At 46.0% G+C, this 20,378-nt stretch overlaps 1 long non-coding RNA gene across 1 annotated transcript; it reads right to left on the bottom strand.

The window, feature by feature from the left end:
- Positions 1-15,533: 15,533 nt before the first annotated feature.
- Positions 15,534-16,702, bottom strand: LOC148377058 (uncharacterized). The gene is made up of 6 exons (XR_015857008.1): positions 16,627-16,702; positions 16,472-16,542; positions 16,231-16,335; positions 15,973-16,115; positions 15,775-15,814; positions 15,534-15,555 (listed from the first exon to the last, which is right to left on the bottom strand). It is a non-coding gene; the product is annotated as an uncharacterized LOC148377058 (long non-coding RNA).
- Between the last annotated feature and the right edge of the window lie 3,676 nt (positions 16,703-20,378).

Below are 20,378 nucleotides of genomic sequence, written 5' to 3'. Positions count from 1 at the left end.
CCTCTTCCTGATGGGGGACAGTTTTAACTGCTGGAGTGCCGTTTAGTGCCTCGAACCTCCCAAAGAAGTTATTTAGACCATTTAGAAAGTCAGCATCAACTACACCCACCGGGGGGGGGGGAGGGTGAGTTGTAGTCTGTAATCGCCCGTATGCCTTGCCACATACTCCTGATGTTTTTGACGTCGTGGAAACGATCCTGAAATTTTCGACTGCGGTCTCGCTTCGCTATCCTGATGGCACGGTTCAAGTTGGCTCTCGCTGTCCTCAGTGTCTCCTTGTCGCCAGACTTGAAGGCAGAGTTCCGCGCTCGTAGCGTTTGACGTACCTCCTCAGTCATCCAGGGTCGTTGGTTGCCCCGGGTGATGATATTCTTAGTGGTGCTGACGTCCTCGGTGCATTTGTTGATGTAGGCTGACACAGTCATGGCACACGCATGTCTAATCTACATCGGGAAAACTGGGAGGGAGGGAGGCAGGCAGGGAGGCAGGCAGGGAGGCAGGCAGGGAGGCAGGCAGTGTCTGTCTGTTGAGGTTTTCACCTTGTTCTTCTCCTGCTGAAGTTCTAACTGGACGTCCATCAGTTTGGTTCTCAGCTCGTCATTGGCGGCCTGAAGGGCGTCCGTTCGCTCCGCCTTGGCCCGCCCTGCCGGAGCTCGTTTGGACATCTCTTACTCGAGTCTCGCCCGGTCGTCAGTCAGAGATCACAACATTTGTACCTGGAGAGCACAAACGCAGCGCTGTTTTCCACTGGCTTCGAACTCAACTTCAATCGGTACCGTAACTTACAACATCATAAACATAGAACTAGCTTGACTTATTCATTGAATAAATGCATTTGGTTCTTCAAAACTGCATCACGCAACATAGCGTGACCGAGACGGCCGTTATCCACCTGCGTGAAGTTATTTGGTGAAATGAATGAGATGTTTAAGACACCATTGTTCTGTCTCTATGTAGATGAAGGTAAATAATCGATTGCTGAAGGTCCAAAGGTGTTGTGATAAACAAATAAACATATTAGTGATTAGTGACATATTTGTGATAAACATATTAGGCAGGATAATCACATATGTTAACGTGACTGCCCACACTGTATTTATTTATGGTTATTTGTTAAATCGAGTACTGTTAGACATGAAATAGGAAGTGTTTAACATAAATGGAAGACGAAAGGGGTACTCACCATTGTAGCTCCTGCTGGTCAATGATACGAGCCTCTTCTTGCAGTGGAAAACATACAGCCAACAAACACCGTGGAACCTAAAGGAATGAAATTAAACATTAACATTTAGCCTCAACCAACATTCACAGATACAACGCAACGCAAACTACACAAACGTAAATCTTTTTAAACACAATGAGTTGTACTTACCGTGTACGCTCTAGACGGTCCACTTGCAAGCGGAAAATAAAGATATTTCTGTTGATAATCGTCGTGTTTGTATCCGGTGTCTCGCTCAAGGCCATTGCGCCCACAGATTTGAATTTTGGCGAGAGTTCAGCCTATTGACGTCATTTCCGCGGTGTAATACCCGCATATCTGAAACGGCAAAGTTAAGAGTAGAGTTAAATAAAGTTTTTAGTCAACGCAATAATTTACAACCGTTGACCAGTCGAAATAATCGTCGAAATTTGGCGTCTGTGGCTGGAAGCAGACGCCGAGTTCGACATTCCTCCCAAACGCCACACTCCCTCGCTTTTCAGGGCTAAAAAAAAACAGTTGTAATTACCTTGTACGCTCTAGACGGTCAAGTTGCAAGCTGAAAACAAAAATATTTGCCTTGTTAGTCATCGTGTTACTAACCGCTGTGTCTTGTTTGCCAGAACTGCCGCTTTCCTACTTCCTGTTGCAAGCCACGCCCACGGATTATAATTTTGCCGTGAGTTCCGCCTATTGACGTCATGTCCGCGTCACATGACTGCGACGTAATATTATCTAAAACTGTTTGTGCGGTATTGTGTTGTTCTGTGCGGTATTGTGTTATTCTGTGCGGCGTCGTGTTGTTCTGTGCGGCGTCGTGTTGTTCAGTGCGACGTCGTGTTGTTCAGTGCGGCATGGTGTTGTTCAGTGCGGCATGGTGTTGTTCAGTGCGGCATGGTGTTGTTCAGTGCGGCATAATGTTGTTCAGTGCGGCATAATGTTGTTCAGTGCGGCATGGTGTTGTTCAGTGCGGCATGGTGTTGTTCAGTGCGGCATGGTGTTGTTCAGTGCGGCATAATGTTGTTCAGTGCGCCATAATGTTGTTCAGTGCGGCATGGTGTTGTTCAGTGCGGGATGGTGTTGTTCAGTGCAGGATGGTGTTGTTCAGTGCGGCATGGTGTTGTTCAATGCGGCATGGTGTTGTTCAGTGCGGGATGGTGTTGTTCAGTGCGGCATGGTGTTGTTCAGTGCGGCATAATGTTGTTCAGTGCGGCATGGTGTTGTTCAGTGCGGCATGGTGTTGTTCAATGCGGCATGGTGTTGTTCAGTGCGGGATGGTGTTGTTCAGTGCGGCATGGTGTTGTTCAGTGCGGCATAATGTTGTTCAGTGCGGCATGGTGTTGTTCAGTGCGGCATGGTGTTGTTCAGTGCGGCATGGTGTTGTTCAGTGCGGCATGGTGTTGTTCAGTGCGGAATGGTGTTGTTCAGTGCGGCATGGTGTTGTTCAGTGCGGGATGGTGTTGTTCAATGCGGGATCATGTTGTTCAGTGCGGGGTGGTGTTGTTCAGTGCAGGATGGTGTTGTTCAGTGCAGGATGGTGTTGTTCAGTGCGGCATGGTGTTGTTCAATGCAGGATCGTGTTGTTCAGTGCAGCATAATGTTGTTCAGTGCAGCATGGTGTTGTTCAGTGCGGCATGGTGTTGTTCAGTGCGGAATGGTGTTGTTCAGTGCGGCATGGTGTTGTTCAGTGCGGCATGGTGTTGTTCAGTGCAGGATGGTGTTGTTCAATGCGGGATCGTGTTGTTCAGTGCGGCATGGTGTTGTTCAGTGCGGCATGGTGTTGTTCAGTGCGGCATAATGTTGTTCAGTGCGGCATGGTGTTGTTCAGTGAGGCATGGTGTTGTTCAGTGCGGCATGGTGTTGTTCAGTGCGGCATGGTGTTGTTCAGTGCGGCATAATGTTGTCCAGTGCGGCATGGTGTTGTTTAGTGCGGGATGGTGTTGTTCAGTGCAGGATGGTGTTGTTCAGTGCGGCATGGTGTTGTTCAATGCGGCATGGTGTTGTTCAGTGCGGGATGGTGTTGTTCAGTGCGGCATGGTGTTGTTCAGTGCGGCATAATGTTGTTCAGTGCGGCATGGTGTTGTTCAGTGCGGCATGGTGTTGTTCAGTGCGGCATGGTGTTGTTCAGTGCGGCATGGTGTTGTTCAGTGCGGAATGGTGTTGTTCAGTGCGGCATGGTGTTGTTCAGTGCGGGATGGTGTTCAATGCGGGATCGTGTTGTTCAGTGCGGGGTGGTGTTGTTCAGTGCAGGATGGTGTTGTTCAGTGTAGGATGGTGTTGTTCAGTGCGGCATGGTGTTGTTCAATGCAGGATCGTGTTGTTCAGTGCAGCATAATGTTGTTCAGTGCAGCATGGTGTTGTTCAGTGCGGCATGGTGTTGTTCAATGCGGCATGGTGTTGTTCAGTGCGGGATGGTGTTGTTCAGTGCGGCATGGTGTTTTTCAGTGCGGCATAATGTTGTTCAGTGCGGCATGGTGTTGTTCAGTGCGGCATGGTGTTGTTCAGTGCGACATAATGTTGTTCAGTGCGGCATAATGTTGTTCAGTGCGGCATGGTGTTGTTCAGTGCGGCATGGTGTTGTTCAGTGCGGCATGGTGTTGTTCAGTGCGGCATGGTGTTGTTCAGTGCAGGATGGTGTTGTTCAGTGCAGGATGGTGTTGTTCAATGCGGCATGGTGTTTTTCAGTGCGGCATGGTGTTGTTCAGTGCAGGATGGTGTTGTTCAGTGCGGCATGGTGTTGTTCAGTGCGGAATGGTGTTGTTCAGTGCGGCATGGTGTTGTTCAGTGCGGCATGGTGTTGTTCAGTGCAGGATGGTGTTGTTCAATGCGGGATGGTGTTGTTCAGTGCGGGATGGTGTTGTTCAGTGCAGGATGGTGTTGTTCAGTGCGGCATGGTGTTGTTCAATGCGGCATGGTGTTGTTCAGTGCAGGATGGTGTTGTTCAGTGCGGCATGGTGTTGTTCAATGCGGCATGGTGTTGTTCAATGCGGCATGGTGTTGTTCAGTGCGGCATGGTGTTGTTCAGTGCGGCATGGTGTTGTTCAGTGCAGCGTAATGTTGTTCAGTGCGGCATGGTGTTGTTCAGTGCGGGATCGTGTTGTTCAGTGCGGCATAATGTTGTTCAGTGCAGCATGGTGTTGTTCAGTGCAGGATGGTGTTGTTCAGTGCGGCATGGTGTTGTTCAATGCGGCATGGTGTTGTTCAGTGCAGCATGGTGTTGTTCATTGCGGCATGGTGTTGTTCAGTGCGGCATGGTGTTGTTCAGTGCGGCATGGTGTTGTTCAGTGCGGCATAATGTTGTTCAGTGCGCCATAATGTTGTTCAGTGCGGCATGGTGTTGTTCAGTGCGGGATGGTGTTGTTCAGTGCAGGATGGTGTTGTTCAGTGCGGCATGGTGTTGTTCAATGCGGGATCGTGTTGTTCAGTGCGGCATGGTGTTGTTCAGTGCGGCATGGTGTTGTTCAGTGCGGCATGGTGTTGTTCAGTGCGGCATGGTGTTGTTCAGTGCGGCATAATGTTGTTCAGTGCGGCATAATGTTGTTCAGTGCGGCATAATGTTGTTCAGTGCGGCATAATGTTGTTCAGTGCGGCATAATGTTGTTCAGTGCGGGATGGTGTTGTTCATTGCGGCATGGTGTTGTTCAGTGCGGCATGGTGTTGTTCAGTGCGGCATGGTGTTGTTCAGTGCGGGATGGTTTTGTTCAGTGCAGGATGGTGTTGTTCAGTGCGGCATGGTGTTGTTCAGTGCGGCATGGTGTTGTTCATTTCGGCATAATGTTGTTCAGTGCGGCATAATGTTGTTTAGTGCGGCATGGTGTTGTTCAGTGCGGGATGGTGTTGTTCAGTGCGTTATAATGTTGTTCAGTGCGGCATGGTGTTGTTCAGTGCGGCATGGTGTTGTTCAGTGCGGCATGGTGTTGTTCAGTGCGGCATAATGTTGTTCAGTGCGGCATAATGTTGTTCAGTGCGGCATGGTGTTGTTCAGTGCGGGATGGTGTTGTTCAGTGCGGGATGGTGTTGTTCAGTGCGGCATGGTGTTCAATGCGGAATGGTGTTGTTCAGTGCAGGATGGTGTTGTTCAGTGCGGCATGGTGTTGTTCAGTGCGGCATAATGTTGTTCAGTGCGGCATGGTGTTGTTCAGTGCGGCATGGTGTTGTTCAGTGCGGCATGGTGTTGTTCAGTGCGGCATAATGTTGTTCAGTGCGGCATGGTGTTGTTCAGTGCGGCATGGTGTTGTTCAGTGCGGCATAATGTTGTTCAGTGCGGCATGGTGTTGTTCAGTGCGGCATGGTGTTGTTCAGTGCGGGATGGTGTTGTTCAGTGCAGGATGGTGTTGTTCAGTGCGGCATGGTGTTCAGTGCGGGATGGTGTCTTTCAGTGCGGCATGGTGTCGTTCAGTGCGGCATGGTGTCTTTCAGTGCGGCATGGTGTCGTTCAGTGAGGCATGGTGTTGTTCAGTGCGGCATGGTGTTGTTTAGTGCGGCATGGTGTTGTTCAGTGCGGGATGGTGTTGTTCAGTGTGGCATGGTGTTCAGTGCGGCATGGTGTTGTTCAGTGCGGTATCGTGTTGTTCAGTGCGGTATCGTGTTTCTCAGTGCGGTATCGTGTTGTTCAGTGCAGTATCGTTGTGTTGTTCGTATTGTGTTTAACACTTAGCCTCTAACACTTAGCCTCTAACACTTAGCCTCTAGCATCTAGAAGGTAAATAAATAGGAAGGAAGGACTCACCGGTGACGTCTTCGCCCACGTCCAAGCGTTGTACTTTGTATTTTCATCCTTCTGACAGTGGAAAACATAGCCAACAAACACCGTGGAACCTAAACGAATGAAAGAAAACTATCATTTGGCCACAACCAACATTCACAGATACAACACAATGTGACGTGCGGGGTTGAGGTTAAAGGTTGAGTGAAGGGCCCTCGTTTTAAACTACTTTTTTGAAAAGGATTGGGAACAAGTAAGACGTATTTAATTTATTTAATGGGAAGTAGTAAGAGCTATTGAATTTAATCTATGTATTATATTCTATTGTATTGTATTCTGTTGTATTCTTTTGGATTGTATTCACACTAACCCCACTAAAACTTCAGCCCACAAAAACTCGCCTCTGGCGCCTAGCCTCTGGCACTTAGCCTCTAACACTTAGCCTTTAACACTTAGCCTTTAACACTTAGCCTTTAACACTTAGCCTAGAAGGTGAATAAATAGGGTTAAAGGTTGAGTGAAGGGACCTCGTTTTAAACTACTTTTTTGTAAAGGAGTGGGAACAAGTAAGACGTATTTAATTTATTTAATGGGAAGTAGTAAGACTTATTAAATTTATTTAATCTACTTTTCTTCCCAGGCAAAATTTGATGTGCTGCAATTCCAAATTTCCAAAGTGAATGAAGGAATGAAGTCCTTTAAATTATGATTTTGTATAAATACTAGGCATTAACACAAAATCGACGGCACAAAATGGGCAGACTTTACTTGTTTGAAAAGGACTGGTTACAAGACAGACTTTTTTAATTTATTTAATGGGAAGAAGACTTATTTAGTTTAATTGATCTATTTTTGTTCCCTGGCAAAATTCGATTTGCTGCAATTCCAAATTTCCAAAGTGAATGAAGGAAAGAAGTCGTTTAAATTATGATTTTGTTTAAATACTAGGCATAGACACAAAATCTACGGCACAAAATGGGCAGACTTTACTTGTTTGAAGAGGACTGGTTACAAGACAGACTTTTCTGATTTATTTAATGGGAAGAAGACTTATTTAGTTTATTTAATCTATTTTTGTTCCCTGGCAAAATTGGATTTGCTGAAATTGTATTTTGCCAAATCTTGCCTTGAGACCTGATAGGAAGTATTAAACGCTTAGTTAAATCAATACAAGTTGGTAATAAGAGCGAGTAATGTTGGTTGAACCGATGAATGAAGGTTGAAAGCAATTTAAATTATGACTTTGTATAAATACTAGATATTAACAGAACATCTACTGCGCGAAATGGGCAGAGTTTACTTGTTTGAGAAGGAGTGGCTTATTCAAAACTAAGATTTATTTAATCTGTTTGTTCCCAGGCAAAATTGGATGTGATGCAATTCCAAATTTCACCACATGATGGTGCCCAATTTTGACTTCATAGGACATATTAAACACTTAGCTTGTTATTATGTTCAAGGTAATCAGATTTGTTTATTATTCTAATGGCCTCTTCAAAACTATTCTGGATTACTACTTTGGATCTATTCTACATTACTTGGCAACAACATACTCTGTAACAGATTAGGCAGTATAATCATATCTGTTAACTTGAGAGTGCCCACACTCAATCTACTTATCGTGATGTTAAATCAATTACTGTTAGACATTATTTGTCTGATAATCTACCAAATCTTTGAATTGAAGAATTTGTGATTTAATTAATAGCTTGTTGTTATGTTAAGGGTAATCAGACTTGTATATAATTCTAATGGCCTTCTTTTGAAAACTATTCTGAATTACAACTTTGGATCTTATATTACTTTGCAACAATCTACTCGGTGACAGATTAGGCAGTATAATCACATATGTTAACTTCAGTGCCCACACTGTATTTATTTATGGTTATTTGTTAAATCAAGTACTGTTAGACATGAAATAGGAAGTGTTTAACATAAATGTTATGGCTACTCACCATTGTAGCTCGCTCCTGGTCAATGATACGAGCCTCTTCTTGCAGTGGAAAACTTGCAGCCAACAAACACCGTGGAACCTAAAGGAATGAAATTAAACATTAACATTTCGCCTCGACCAATTTTCACACGTACAACGCAACGCGGCTACACTTCTGCTATTACAAACGTAAATCTCCTTAAACACAATGAGTGTTACTTACCGTGTACGCTCTAGACGGTCCAGTTGCAAGCAGAAAATAAAGATATTTCTGTTGATAATCGTCGCTGCTCAGTGGCTCACGGCCATCGCGCCAACAGATTTGAATTTTGGCGGAGGTTCGGGCAATTACGTCATATCCACGGCACATGACTGCGACGTAATACCCGCTTATCTGAAACGGCAGTTAAAAGTAGAGTTACATCAAGTTTTCTTGGAACCTAAACGAATGAAAGAAAACTATCATTTGGCCACAACCAACATTCACAGATACAACACAACGTGCGGGGTTGGGGTTAAAGATTGAGTGAAGGGCCCTCGTTTTAAACTACTGTTTTGAAAAGGAGTGGGAACAAGTAAGACGTATTTAATTTATTTAATGGGAAGTAGTAAGACTTATTAAATTTATTTAATCTACTTTTCTTCCCAGGCAAAATTTGATGTGCTGCAATTCCAAATTTCCAAAGTGAATGAAGGAATGAAGTCCTTTAAATTATGATTTTGTATAAATACTAGGCATTAACACAAAATCGACGGCACAAAATGGGCAGACTTTACTTGTTTGAAAAGGACTGGTTACAAGACAGACTTTTTTAATTTATTTAATGGGAAGAAGACTTATTTAGTTTAATTGATCTATTTTTGTTCCCTGCCAAAATTCGATTTGCTGCAATTCCAAATTTCCAAAGTGAATGAAGGAAAGAAGTCGTTTAAATTATGATTTTGTTTAAATACTAGGCATAGACACAAAATCTACGGCACAAAATGGGCAGACTTTACTTGTTTGAAGAGGACTGGTTACAAGACAGACTTTTCTGATTTATTTAATGGGAAGAGGACTTATTTAGTTTATTTAATCTATTTTTGTTCCCTGGCAAAATTGGATTTGCTGAAATTGTATTTTGCCAAATCTCGATTTGAGACCTGATAGGAAGTATTAAACGCTTAGTTAAATCAATACAAGTTGGTAATAAGAGCGAGTAATGTTGGTTGAACCGATGAATGAAGGTTGAAAGCAATTTAAATTATGACTTTGTATAAATACTAGATATTAACAGAACATCTACTGCGCAAAATGGGCAGAGTTTACTTGTTTGAGAAGGAGTGGCTTATTCAAAACTAAGATTTATGTAATCTGTTTGTTCCCAGGCAAAATTGGATGTGATGCAATTCCAAATTTCACCACATGATGGTGCCCAATTTTGACTTCATAGGACATATTAAACACTTAGCTTGTTATTATGTTCAAGGTAATCAGATTTGTTTATCATTCTAATGGCCTCTTCAAAACTATTCTGGATTACTACTTTGGATCTATTCTACATTACTTGGCAACAACATACTCTGTAACAGATTAGGCAGTATAATCACATATGTTAACTTGAGAGTGCCCACACTCAATCTACTTATCGTGATGTGTTAAATCAATTACTGTTAGACATTATTTGTCTGATAATCTACCAAATCTTTGAATTGAAGAATTTGTGATTTAATTAATAGCTTGTTCAGGGTAATCAGACTTGTATATAATTCTAATGGCCTTCTTTTGAAAACTATTCTGAATTACAACTTTGGATCTTATATTACTTTGCAACAATCTACTCCGTGACAGATTAGGCAGTATAATCACATATGTTAACTTCAGTGCCCACACTGTATTTATTTATGGTTATTTGTTAAATCAAGTACTGTTAGACATGAAATAGGAAGTGTTTAACATAAATGTTATGGCTACTCACCATTGTAGCTCGCTCCTGGTCAATGATACGAGCCTCTTCTTGCAGTGGAAAACTTGCAGCCAACAAACACCGTGGAACCTAAAGGAATGAAATTAAACATTAACATTTCGCCTCGACCAATTTTCACACGTACAACGCAACGCGGCTACACTTCTGCTATTACAAACGTAAATCTCCTTAAACACAATGAGTGTTACTTACCGTGTACGCTCTAGACGGTCCAGTTGCAAGCAGAAAATAAAGATATTTCTGTTGATAATCGTCGCTGCTCAGTGGCTCACGGCCATCGCGCCAACAGATTTGAATTTTGGCGGAGGTTCGGGCAATTACGTCATATCCGCGGCATTTGACTGCGACGTAATACCCGCTTATCTGAAACGGCAGTTAAAAGTAGAGTTACATCAAGTTTTCTTGGAACCTAAACGAATGAAAGAAAACTATCATTTGGCCACAACCAACATTCACAGATACAACACAACGTGCGGGGTTGAGGTTAAAGATTGAGTGAAGGGCCCTCGTTTTAAACTACTGTTTTGAAAAGGAGTGGGAACAAGTAAGACGTATTTAATTTATTTAATGGGAAGTAGTAAGACTTATTAAATTTATTTAATCTACTTTTCTTCCCAGGCAAAATTTGATGTGCTGCAATTCCAAATTTCCAAAGTGAATGAAGGAATGAAGTCCTTTAAATTATGATTTTGTATAAATACTAGGCATTAACACAAAATCGACGGCACAAAATGGGCAGACTTTACTTGTTTGAAAAGGACTGGTTACAAGACAGACTTTTTTAATTTATTTAATGGGAAGAAGACTTATTTAGTTTAATTGATCTATTTTTGTTCCCTGCCAAAATTCGATTTGCTGCAATTCCAAATTTCCAAAGTGAATGAAGGAAAGAAGTCGTTTAAATTATGATTTTGTTTAAATACTAGGCATAGACACAAAATCTACGGCACAAAATGGGCAGACTTTACTTGTTTGAAGAGGACTGGTTACAAGACAGACTTTTCTGATTTATTTAATGGGAAGAGGACTTATTTAGTTTATTTAATCTATTTTTGTTCCCTGGCAAAATTGGATTTGCTGAAATTGTATTTTGCCAAATCTCGATTTGAGACCTGATAGGAAGTATTAAACGCTTAGTTAAATCAATACAAGTTGGTAATAAGAGCGAGTAATGTTGGTTGAACCGATGAATGAAGGTTGAAAGCAATTTAAATTATGACTTTGTATAAATACTAGATATTAACAGAACATCTACTGCGCAAAATGGGCAGAGTTTACTTGTTTGAGAAGGAGTGGCTTATTCAAAACTAAGATTTATGTAATCTGTTTGTTCCCAGGCAAAATTGGATGTGATGCAATTCCAAATTTCACCACATGATGGTGCCCAATTTTGACTTCATAGGACATATTAAACACTTAGCTTGTTATTATGTTCAAGGTAATCAGATTTGTTTATCATTCTAATGGCCTCTTCAAAACTATTCTGGATTACTACTTTGGATCTATTCTACATTACTTGGCAACAACATACTCTGTAACAGATTAGGCAGTATAATCACATATGTTAACTTGAGAGTGCCCACACTCAATCTACTTATCGTGATGTGTTAAATCAATTACTGTTAGACATTATTTGTCTGATAATCTACCAAATCTTTGAATTGAAGAATTTGTGATTTAATTAATAGCTTGTTCAGGGTAATCAGACTTGTATATAATTCTAATGGCCTTCTTTTGAAAACTATTCTGAATTACAACTTTGGATCTTATATTACTTTGCAACAATCTACTCGGTGACAGATTAGGCAGTATAATCACATATGTTAACTTCAGTGCCCACACTGTATTTATTTATGGTTATTTGTTAAATCAAGTACTGTTAGACATGAAATAGGAAGTGTTTAACATAAATGTTATGGCTACTCACCATTGTAGCTCGCTCCTGGTCAATGATACGAGCCTCTTCTTGCAGTGGAAAACTTGCAGCCAACAAACACCGTGGAACCTAAAGGAATGAAATTAAACATTAACATTTCGCCCGGACCAACATTCACACGTACAACGCAACGCGGCTACACTTCTGCTATTACAAACGTAAATCTCCTTAAACACAACGAGTGTTACTTACCGTGTACGCTCTAGGCAAAATTGGATGTGATGCAATTCCAAATCTATCTGAAACGGCAGTTAAAAGTAGAGTTACATCAAGTTTTCTTTTTTAATCAACACAATCATTTACAACCGTTGACCAGAAAGAATCGTCGAAATTCGACGTCCCCCACAAACGCCACGCTCACTCGCTTTTCAGGGCAACAAAAGTACTTCTTTTTAAAAACGATGAGTTGTACTTACCGTGTACGCTCTGGACGGTCCAGTTGCAAGCAGAAAATAAAAATATTTCTCTTGTTAGTCGTATGTTACCATCCGCTGTGTCTTTGTCAACATCGCCGCCATTTTCCTACATCCTGCTGCGAGCCACGCCCACGGATTTAAATTTGGGCGGAAGCTCTTTCCATTGGCGTCGTTTTCGCGTATAGCAAATCCGATTGGTTGGGAAGGGGGCACGGTTATGCAGCCGAGGAGTCCTGTGATCGGTGGGATGTAAAGTAGGCGTCGACGTCACGTCCGCGTCACGTGACCACGACGTGGCAGACGTCAAATAGCAACCGCTGTTTTGTTTAGTAGACTTACAGTTGTTATGCATTGACATAATGGCGCACACACCAAATAGATTTAAATAAATTAAATAATTCTTCTGCCCACTCTCTTTTAAACAAGTTAACTCTCCCCGCGGATTTGAATTCCGGCGAAAGTTACGCCCATCGACGTCACGTATGTCACGTGACCACGACGTGGCAGATGTCATATAGCAACCGCTGTTTTGTTTAGTAGATTTACAGTTGTTATGCATTGGCATAATGGTGTGCACTCAAAATAGATTTAAATAAATTAAATATTTCTTCTGCCTACTCCCTTTTAAACAAGTTAACTCTGCCCACGTCCATTGACGTCTTGTCTGCGTCACGTGACCACGACGTAGCGACGTCATATAGTAACCGCTGTTTTGACCAGTAGACTTAGTTATTATGCGTTGACATAATGGCGCACTGGTTAGCATGGCCACCTCTTAAGCATGATGATGCGGGTTCGACGCCTGATCAATGTTAGCATGGAGTGAGCTGAAGTGCATGGCGCTGAAGATTTGAATCTTTGAAATGCGCTGAGGTCTGACATATCAGGCAGAATGGTTTGCCATCACGTTCAACAAAAAATAGAAACTTTCCCACTCTGATTAAAACGTCCTGTGTTCATCTACGTATTTTCGTTTTGCTGTGCATCTTTTCCCTGCCATTTCGAGAGCCCAATTGACACTCATAGTTTAAAGAAATGTGTTTGCCCATCCTACTTTGTGGAATTTCACCACATGCGCTTTTGACCAAAATACCAAATTGAACTCAAGTGAAGCCAACACGCACAACCCCCCCCCCCCCCACACACACACACACACACACACAAATGTTGATATGAACATAAAAGAGCCGCATGCGGTTCGGGAGTTGCGGCTTGGCCAAACCTGTACTATACAACTTTATTTGTATAAAATTTTCACAACAGCTGTCACACAAACAAAGCGGGAAAAACCGAAGACGTGCGTGTTCCGCCCACGCTGGATTTATTTGCACCTTTGAAAAGACACCGTATTGCCGCAGATGTGGCAAAGAGTACTTTTGGGCATCTGAGACGGAAGGATGTCCAAAGCATCACGTCACCTGCTCTGGTAGGCATGGTGGTGGGACGTTGAGGTCAACCGCTTTGGGGTTGGCTGACTCTTTGATCGCAGGATGCCACACACTTGAAGACAGAAGCAGAAAAGCAGAGCTAAATGCAAAATGTACTCACCGGTGACTCCAATTTTTTTCCCCCCTGAAGAAACAGCTGGACGGGTGGCCCCGGCTGGCCAGTGGGACTCTTGTTATTCTGACCCTTTTTAGTGCGCGTTTGGGGCAACAACCGTTTTTTGTGGCGCTCTCTTCTGGTTCAAAAGTGCCCTGCATGTGAATTTGCTTTTCCTGCCTTCTGATTGGATGAGCGCCGGTGTGACGCGGTGCCTCTGTCACCGTGGCGGGGGGTATACGTTGGCATCGGAGCGTCTGCCAACGTCTGAGACCGGCTGGCAGTGTATCGGAGGTGTCGAGTGCGGTGCCGCTGGAGCTCACTCACCAGCTGGTGTTAGGGCCACAGAATGAAGGCCAAGGAGAAGAATAGAAAGAGAAACAGAAACTTCTCCTCCAATTGTTTGATTTGTCTCTTCTGAGCTTCGATGAATTCTTTCAGCTCTTTGTTCCTCTAGGACGGACAAATGGAAAGTGGCATTCAAAAGCCAGTAAGCGTGCAAGTAAGTGCCGGGCTGGCTTTGGGCCCTTACCTGTTGCGCGCTGTGCAGCAGATCCATTCTCTCTTGGAGGATGCAAGCGTCGCGCTCCCTCAACTCGCACATCAGGGCTCGCTTCCATTGGTCCACGGCGCTCCTAAGCTCTTCTCTCTGATCCGCCGTCAGCACGTCATTCACGCCAGCGTGGCTGGCTTTTTCGCCGTCCGTGGCGGGGCAGTCCCGCTGCGGTAGCGCCTCGTACAACATGGCCTCCAGCTCCAGGATCCTCTGGGCCGCAATCCTCGTCCATCAGTGGTCCGGCGGGAGATTTGAGGGCGGCTTACCTTATGAGCCTGGTCCATGGAACACTTCCTGAAGTCCAACTCTTCATCCAGGTAGCCCTTCTGCTTGCAGAACATATCCTAGCACAGCTCAAGGTCAGAATTGTTGGGGCACATTGCCGGAGTTCCCCTTGGCTGATGTCGCGTGTCTGTCTACCTTCTCACTTTCAATGTCCAACATCTTCTGTTGAAGTGCTGACTTGGTCACTTTGATGTATTCTAACCACTGAGGAAAGGCTGCTGTCACATAAGCAGAATGCGAGAGCGTGCGTGGACGTGCGCGTTACCTTCTCGGCTAGGGTGAGAAGGGTCCTGGCGTGAATCACGACCACCTGCTCCTCGTTGGTGAGATTCTGCAAGAGCCCAAAGGCACAGCGTCAACAAGCTTCTTTCAGCGCAAAGCCTTCCAAAAGTCACATTTGAGCCGCCGAGTCTCGTGGAGTGCGAACATAAGGAGTTCGACATACACTTACGGCGTTATAGCCCAGGATGTCCAGCTTCTTCATCAGATCACTGATGACGATGTCCGGGGGAAAGGCGCAAGGAGCAATGTAAGGTGTTCTGGGACCTCGGGTTAAGGTTAGGGTTGCGAGGGACGCCTTACGTACGCTCACGCCCTCGGCCTCGCAGTAGATCTGCAAAGGGCTGAGGCCGTCTGGGAAACGGACTTGCAGAAACTTCAAGACGGGGGAGCGCCACTCCCTCTCCTGAAAGGCAGAGGCATGCATCCGTCCGTCCGTCCGTCCGTCACATCTCTGGCCTCAACACGCTTGTGCGAGTCTTCCCACCTCCAGCTCCAGGATGCGGAACTCAAGCAGTTCGTTTTGGTCTCGGATATCCTGGATGTGCTCTTTCAGACGCGCTTCTTCCGCCTCCATCCGCCTGACCTGAAAAGACAGTCAGACCTCATCTGCGGGGCTTCCCGACAGGTGTGACGCCAAGCGACTCCGCCCAGCGCCTTTCTTTCCGTCACCTTTTCGGCCAACTGCTGATTGCTCTGACGCAGCAGCTGCTTCTCCTCCACCCACTTGACATTCTAGAAGAGACAAACGCGTGGACAGCTTTGGAATGTTGTGTCATTTTCATCCACAAATTCTTTGGTTGACTGGAAAATGACATTTGCTTTTCTCCGCATTTTCCCAGCCACGTTCGGGGGGGGGGGGGGGGGGGTTGGTCCAGTAATGCCAGACGGATGAGTGACTGAAGAATGTAGCTATTTTGTCTGAGAAAAAGGTGTGCTCATTGATGAGCTTACCTGTCCTTGTTGCTTCAGCGCTGACTCCAGATCTGCTACTCTGCTTTGATAGTGACCCATTTCTACCATCAGCTTTTCTCTGGTCTGAAAGGAGGAGGAGGGAGGCTCCTCCTCCTCCTTTCAGACCAGAGAACACCCGAGGCTGGGTGAGAACGGGGAGGCTGCGACCCGGCCGGGGGTTGCGGGAAGGGGCGCCACCTTGATCTCCTTCTCGGCGTCGTAGTCCCCTTTCGCTGGTCTGGGCTAGCAGAGCGTAGGCTCGTTGCAGCGCTTGATATTCTTGCGTCAGCTGGCGGTAGCGAAGCTCCGCCTCTTCATGCACACACCAATGCAACACAGCACTCGTACCAGAATCAGTCAGACCGGCGACAAAGCACCCGCGACGCAAAGACGAGTCCGAATCCAGGCTGAAGAGGAATGTTTGGTGCCAATACGCTGGCAGAAATGGCGGGCTACCTCTTCGGGTTCCGTGTCGGGGGTTCTGTCGGTGTGAAAAGACAAGGACGATCCGTCCGAGTCCACCAACACGTCTTCGTCGTAGCCGTAAAATGTTTCGATGACCTGCGGGCGCGGAAGCGAACATCTCTCTGAACAAACTGAAGCGACACCTCACGATGAATCGACGAGAGGAACGATAGCGAGAAAAAGGCCATTTCATCTTGCGCAACACCAAGCAGCCGCAAACAAACAGACTCACCTTGCAGGACCTCACGCTTTGTTCCTCCTCAGAGATTCTCGACGTCGGTATCGTAGCAGCAAATCTCTCTCCTGTCGACACAAATAATCCGCCTTTGAGATTCTTTGGATGCAAAGGGAACGAACGGCTCCGGCGCAGAAACAAACGCGACTCACAATGACATTTCTGACATGAGCTCCTGTCTCCAGAGCCTGAAAAACACGTCACCGGCGATGATTGGAGGGACGCTCGTCTTTTCCAAAAGTGACAACTACAGGGTGTGTCAGGGTTTTCCAGATTATCTTTATCGTATCATTGTGTTGCTTTGACTTTGACTGCGACCTGTAATAAATAATATTATTTATCCCTTATTTATCCCTATCGCTTATCCCTTCCTACACAAAGTCGTAAAACACCCCTTGCTATGTTTTGACTAGAGGTCAAGGGCTTCCTCTATTCAATCCACTCTTACACCCACCCTGTTTCTCTTAATTAAAATGCTCGTGCAGGAGCCGAGAGTCAGACTTCATTCGTACAACGGATGGACTCTCCACCTGCAGGTGTCCAAAAGAACTTACTTGTCTCCCGTGTGGTTCTTGCAAAATAAGTTGGAGCGAGCGCAACTCTAACAGGGTGCATTTTGCCACTAGCTGCCTACGGACAATGACGTCGCGCTCGCGGCTCATGGTTGACGGGCTGAGCAGCCGGGCAAGTCCGTCGTTTTCAGCGCACAGCGAGTGGCAAAGGCGCTGACAAAACGGGAGCTTTGAGCTGCTGAAAACGGCAAAACAAGTCTAAAGCGTGTTCAAACGCGTGCGCACAATGCTCCTGCTTGAAAGGTCGGAATTTAAGGGGCCAATTTTTTGGATGGCGGCCGCCGGCCAAGCTTTGGACGGAAAAGGTTTCCTGGCGACAGCGAGCGAGCGCGGCGCTGCCGTACGTGCACCGAGTCGCCTGCCTGAAGACCTTGGACAAGTCGTCGATGATGTGCCGCTGCTCCACAACTTGAAGGAACTCCATTTCACCGTCCTGCTGGCCGCAACCGCGGTCCAGGTCATTGAGCGAACTAGGCCTTCTCTGTGGAACACAAATGCAGTGGACTCTGTTGGCACGCCGCCGTTGTCCGCGTCGACTTACCAAGCTTGCCATCTCCTCGTTCTCCTGGGTGACAAAGCGCACTTTGTTTTCAAGGCGACACAGCACCAGCGAGAGTTCTTCATTCTTCCTGCTCAGGCGTTTGTTTTTGTACAGGAGTGGCAGAAACTGGCTTTCTGTTTCTCTCAGTCGCTTTAGCTGCAAGCATGAAGTGCGGGATGTGAAAGACGCACAACACGCGGGCCAGAACGTATCCATTCCTTTTGCATCGGTTTGAACGGAATCGTGGCTTTGGCTCCCAATAAAAGACATCTACCAGGCAACCGACTCGCCGCGCCGCTCAACTAATAAGCAAGCGCAATGGGTGCCTCGCTGGATGGCGCGCATCAAACGTAGCGCAAACCTTCAAGCGTGCCGTCAATAAATTACCAGTTCATTGCGCTCTTCAGAAAGCAGGGCGTTTCGATCCTCCAGTTTCCTGATGACTGCGCTGAGCTCAGCGATTTTCAGATGAAACCGTCGCGTGTCCCGATCCTCCTGAGACTGAAAACGCCCCGCAACACACACACACACAAGCACTCGTTCAAAGTTCAAAACTGTTTTTGTGCTACCTTCCTCCAGCAACGAACTAAGTCATGCGTACTGCAAGTGTGTGATGAGGTGGCTTACGCAATGAAGAGGATTGCTAGTAGCGGCGTTGACCCCACTTCCAGGGTAGTTTAGGCCCGCCCTTTGGGAATCCCTCAGGGCAGCGATCTGCTGCTCGGCAGCCTGAGTCTGCAGCTGAAGGCGGTGGACGTGGCCGGCCCCAGGGCTTCATCCAAAACACTAACCGCTCTGTCTTTCAGCTTGATCTCATCCGTCTGGATGTACAAACGGGGAGCGCTCAGGCAGGCGGGCAAACTCATTTGCCAGAATTGTGACAAAAACAAAGAGAGCAACCGGCCAATTTTTTTCTTGAATCGACTAGAACACCTTTGCTGTGACAAAAGCGAAGCGAGCAACCGGACATTTTCTTCTTGTGAAATAGAATAGAATAGAATGCCTTAGGTGTCATTGCACTGCAGGTATACAACGAAATTGGGAACATAGCCACGCACCGCGCATCTGATCAGTCCTACCAGTCGGCGGATCTCCCTCTCGCAGTCTCTCTTGGTTCGGCTCAGCTCCTCCCGATGCTGGTGATGAGCCGATCGGAGCTCGGCCGCTCGGGACTGCCAGGCCTGCTGGGCCGCTGCCAGGGCTTCTTCCGCGCTCCTGGTGGAGGCGACACCGCTCGGTCTCCCGACACCGCCGCGTCTCCTCCACCTCCGCCAGCAAAGCGCCCCCCCCTCCTCACCTGAGCAGACATTGCGCCACACCGGGCCGTTGAGACCGCAACGGAGCGCCGCGACGCTTACTGGGGACAAGCTACACAATACGGTAGCGGCCGCATCGAAGCCCGACGTGGCGTGCGGATAGTCAGACACGGATAGAGCGGATCACCTTGTCCATGGAGCCGTCCCTCAGGCTGAGGACCAAGGCATTCAGTCGCTGGATCTCTCCATCTTTGATTTTGATCACTCTCATCAGCTCCATTTCATGATGCCGCAGTAATGTCTCCCTGGTAATGGCTAACTCTTTCTGCTTCTCCTCATGGAGTTTGCTTTTGAGTTCCGTCATGGCGGCGGTGGCACGGTGGTGCTCCGCCCGCAGGTCCTGACTTCTCTCTCTCTCCAGACAGCTGACCTGACATGACTTAGACTTAGACAAACTTTATTGTCATCTTGTCTGCACATGGTGCATACAAAACGAAATTCCGTTGCATACGTCTTACAACAAAGTAGTGATATTGCAGTTGAATAGAAGTAACATATCCTATGAAAATATATATATATACATATATACTATATATATATATATATATATATATATTAAAAATAAGTATAAAGTGCAGCAGTGATAATTATGCAATAGTGCAAGTAGGCAAAACAGTATTCAAGAGTGTGCAGAGGAATGCTAAACCATGTATTAAACTTCTATTTAAAGGGTTTATACAAGTTCAGTAAAGTTGGTAGTGCGAGATAGTGCAAGATAGAGGTCCGTAGTGTCATAAAGTACAGTTCTGTGAATGTGTGATGCAGAGTTCAGTTTAGAGCTCAACAGTTCTAGTGTTCAACAGTCTGATGACAGCAGGGAAAAAGCTGTTGCAGAACCTGGTGGACCTGCAGCGGATGCTGCAAACCTCTTCCCAGAGGGCAGCAGGGAGAACAGTCCATGGTGGGGGTGTGATGGGTCATTGATGATGTTACGGGCACGGGACATGCAGCGCTGAGATGAAATGTCCTGAATGGAGGGAAGAGGAGCCCCTATGATCCTCTCTGCTGTCCTCACCACTCTCCTCACGTTCTTCCAATCGGAGGCGGTGCAGCCTCCACACCACACAGAGAGACAGCTTGTCAGAATGCTCTCTATGGTGCTCCTGTAGAACGTCCTCATGATGGGTGGGGGCAGGTGGGCTCTCCTCATCCTCCGCAGGAAGTACAAGCGCTTCTGTGCCCTCTTGACCAGTGCCGTAGTGTTCATAGTCCAGGTGAGGTCTTCTGTGATGTGGACCCCCAGGAATTTGGTGGTGCTGACCACCTCCACAGCTGAGCTGTTGATGATCAGTGGAGCGTGGTGAGGCTGTTTTTTCCTGAAGTCGACGATGATCTCCTTCATCTTCTCCTCATTCAGGATCAGGCTGTTTTCTCTGCACCAGCCCACCAGCTGCTCCACCTCCTCTCTGTAGTCCAGGTCGTTGTTGTCTCTGATGAGCCCCACCACCGTTGTGTCGTCTGCTGACTTCACGATG

Source organism: Syngnathus floridae, unplaced genomic scaffold (genome assembly GCF_059516105.1).
Source record: "Syngnathus floridae isolate MCC-2025c unplaced genomic scaffold, RoL_Sflo_1.0 HiC_scaffold_439, whole genome shotgun sequence".
Classification (NCBI taxonomy): domain Eukaryota; kingdom Metazoa; phylum Chordata; class Actinopteri; order Syngnathiformes; family Syngnathidae; genus Syngnathus; species Syngnathus floridae.
The sequence above is the reverse complement of the archived record's forward strand: the minus strand, read 5'-3'. Positions and strand labels throughout refer to the sequence as shown.